At 40.9% G+C, this 3,372-nt stretch overlaps 1 protein-coding gene across 1 annotated transcript in view; it reads left to right on the top strand.

Moving 5' to 3' along the window:
* The first annotated feature begins 26 nt into the window (after positions 1-26).
* Positions 27-3,372, top strand: part of LPAR1 (lysophosphatidic acid receptor 1) — a 74,480-nt gene continuing 71,134 nt past the window's right edge. Inside the window, exon 1 of the mRNA XM_008629168.2 lies at positions 27-190. The gene's annotated coding sequence lies outside the window, so the exon portion shown is untranslated. The remainder of the gene's footprint in view (positions 191-3,372) is intronic.

The raw sequence follows: 3,372 nt of genomic DNA, 5'->3' as shown, positions 1-3,372 counted from the left end.
TTATTTCCTCCCCCCGTCCCCCCCTCCCCAAAGTCTCTTTGGATTTATTTATGCCAAAATAAGGCAGTGGAAAAAGTCCTAGATAAAAAATGGTTGCCACCTCTCTCTCCTGACTTCCTCAGTCCTTCGGACGAAGAGCCTGCTAAAGTCCGATGGGAGCAGTGTCGGTGTATCCATGGTGTTTATAAAGGTAAAGCACAGGGGGAAGATAAATGACAAGCGTAAGGGTGTGGATTATTAGAGAAAGACTGGGAGCGGGGGGAACAGGAGGGAAGCTTGAGGACAAAAGCCGTTAGCAAACTGAAGTGAGAAGACAGAGGTGGAACCAGAGGGACCAAGTTTCTTCCTCTCACTTCTTTTCCTGTGTTCTTTTTAAATAGCTTCACAGCGGGAACCATCCCAAAAAGCTGCTTCCTATGGAAATATGTGAAAAGTTTTCATTATCAGAAAAATGTTGGAATCTCTTAAGTTTAATTTTCTTGGGGATTTCTCTGTGAAACGAGCTCACACCTTCATGATTTCAGTTGTCTGTGAATGTGAAGCTGCCCAAAGCTTCCTTTTCTTCTTTTTTTTTTTTTCCCCATCCTTATTTGCTCCACGTTTGGGTTCCTTTTTTGTGTGGTTTTGTTGTTGTTATTGTTTGCTTGTTTGCATGTTTTTTTGTTTGGTTTGGCGTTTTTTGAAGTTTCAAGGCAAAATAACTTGGGGGTGACCCTGTAGGCAGCTTGTGTTCTCAAAGTGTGGGGCAGTTGGGGTAGCTGCAGTCTTTTTACTGCTAAGAACTGCTGCAACTCTTATCTCTTCAAAGAAAGTTTTTTCATTGTAAGTCAGGTTTGGTGTGTTGTACCATTTGGTCTGAAATGAATCACTCTCAGGTCTGGGAGTCATGTTTCAATTTGGCGGCCAGGGCTGTGTGCCATGCAGCCTGTTACTCTTGTGCGAGGATGGGCTATACTGTAGTACTAAAATAATGTTTCTGGCAATTTCAGCAGTGGACTGAAGCAATACTCTGTGTGCACAGGCGTAAGTGAAGCTCTGCCCTGCAGCTCGCTATTACTGGCTCTAGGCGTGCCGCATGTTTTTCCTTAACTGATATGTGCTCGGACTTACAAAGCAACTTGATAGGCCTGTGTTTTACTGTTGTTTTTATTAAATATTAACCACACAAAATCAAATGCTGTCTTGCTCCAGAATAGATTGACACTGTCTCATCCTGTGCAGTTGTACCTGAACAGTGGTTGTTTTCCTTTTTGTGTGGCAAATAACCAAGGAAATGTTATTTAGGAATACTGAGAAGCATTTTTGCATGATCAGTATGGTGTTGTCTTTATCACTCCCTATTACAGATTGCACTAGTTAGACCCTTGGCTGCTATAAACCTTGTTCTGAGAACTTAGCAGTAGCAGTGCTGGTTGGAGAGAGGAAAACATTGGCTGGTGTCTGCTTTCTCTTCCTCTGCTCTTCAAAACAAATACTGAGGGTCAAAAGGTTAAAGAGCTTTTGAGACAAAACACATGGAAAATGCAAAATTAAAGTAATGCTACACTGCATACCCAGCTTTAATATGTGAACTCCACGTGTGAGTAACAGACAATCTTATCACTGTGTGCAAAAATACTTTATGGTCATGTGGTTTTCATCAGTAACTCTGGAAGACTGTAACTAAAATGTAATTCCTTCTCTGCTTAAAAATGGGAGAAAATAAAAATCTGTCTTTTACTTTGTCTTGTAGTGTCACACAGTGAAACTATTTGGGGAATCCAAGAGAGGGTGTTGAAGAAAGTGTTTTGCTCTGGAGTAGAAATTTGGGTAGTACTTACATGGGATTCACTTTTATATCACTGTGATGAGCCCTTAATAACACCTTAATGGATAGTTAGCTGTTTCTCAGTGGCCTCTCCATATTAATCTTGCTTTGTCTCATGTTCAGAGGTTTAAATCAAAAGGCAAGTAATTCTTCTGAGCAGTTTATTCCTTTGGAAGACCACCACCATCTTCCGTTTGAGTACCCAGCAGTCTGAGCGCTCTGAGGTGAGCTGCCTTCTCCAGATGTCAGAAGAGCTGGCTTTGAGCACCTCTAGGTGGTGACCTGCCAGCACTTACTGAGCACTGTTGCTGTGTATCTGGCTTTTTTTATCATATGGATGCAGAGGATAACTGAGTGCAGCTCTTTTTGCCATCAGGGCTGAGTGGGGAACTCTTCACAGCTGTTGCTGATGGTCTTGATGATGCCCAAGGATACGTGGAAGAATTTAAGAGTGGGAACAGGTTGTACTGTGTGGCAGTTGTCCTTTTCACTGTCATTTCCCTCACAAAATTAGAGCTTGCTACATAAGTGCAATTTCCTTCCTTTCATAAAGAAAAATGCATATAATTTAAGGCACACGTAAATTCAACTTAAATCCATCTAAATGGGATATTTGAAGAGTGGCTGCTACACATAATGCCAGGGGAAAGATGAAAACCACTGTTTTACTGAAAGAAGGATAGAACAATCAATATTTGATCCCTCCAGCATCTTTAGTTAGTGGATTAGTTCTTTATATGTTGTGCATTTCACTGCTTCATCTTTCACGCTGAACTGTATTATTTTTTCTATCAGTTTAGTAGGGTGAAAAGAAAAGCAACTTTTGAGAAAATAAACAGTATGTCTTTTCTTTTTCCATCTTCCCATGTCCTTTTCTTTAAGATTGCTTGCAATTTAGGTATGGTCCTCATTTGTTGCCTTAGGATTTTTGATCATCTGAAGGGAGGACACTGCTCTCCAGAAATGCTTGATCATGAGGAACTTGAGACAGTAATAGCTTGAACTGGCAGTGGTTATGTAGCACCTGATGTGGTTTTGACTTTTCCAGGCGTCACAAGGTGATACTGTAGAGATGTGGCACTCTTCAGTAGTGCTGCAACTTACACACTACATGTTTTTCCTCACGTGTTTTTCTTCATAGCTAAAGCAGAAGCTTAAGACTTCATCAGTGGCCCATAGATGTCAACGGTAAAATCTATATCGGCACTGAATGACTTTGGATCAGGTGAGAGGCTGATGTGTTGGTTTGACAGAAATACAAAATTATTCACAGGGCAGAAGAAAGCTCTGTCAAGGAAATGAGAGCTGCTTTTCTACTGACATGTCATGGAACTTGAATTTTGGTTTTCTTCATTTTTATTTCAATCTTAGCTTCTTTAAAACATGTAGAAGCATCGCCTGTTCATTCTTGCACCTTCATTGATGTGCTGATACATGTGACAGTGAACATCTGAATATCTGGTGCTTTGGTTTGATTTTTGGTGAAAGTAGAGGAGTTCTGAGAAGTGCCTGTCTTTGTGTACCCAGACCTCTCCTTCTCTCATCAGTTGGTGTTTCTTGACTAC

The sequence above is a fragment of the Corvus brachyrhynchos genome, unplaced genomic scaffold (genome assembly GCF_000691975.1).
Source record: "Corvus brachyrhynchos isolate BGI_N302 unplaced genomic scaffold, ASM69197v1 scaffold90, whole genome shotgun sequence".
NCBI classification, from domain to species: domain Eukaryota; kingdom Metazoa; phylum Chordata; class Aves; order Passeriformes; family Corvidae; genus Corvus; species Corvus brachyrhynchos.
Note: the sequence above shows the minus strand (reverse complement) of the source record. Positions and strands in the feature narration are given on the sequence as shown.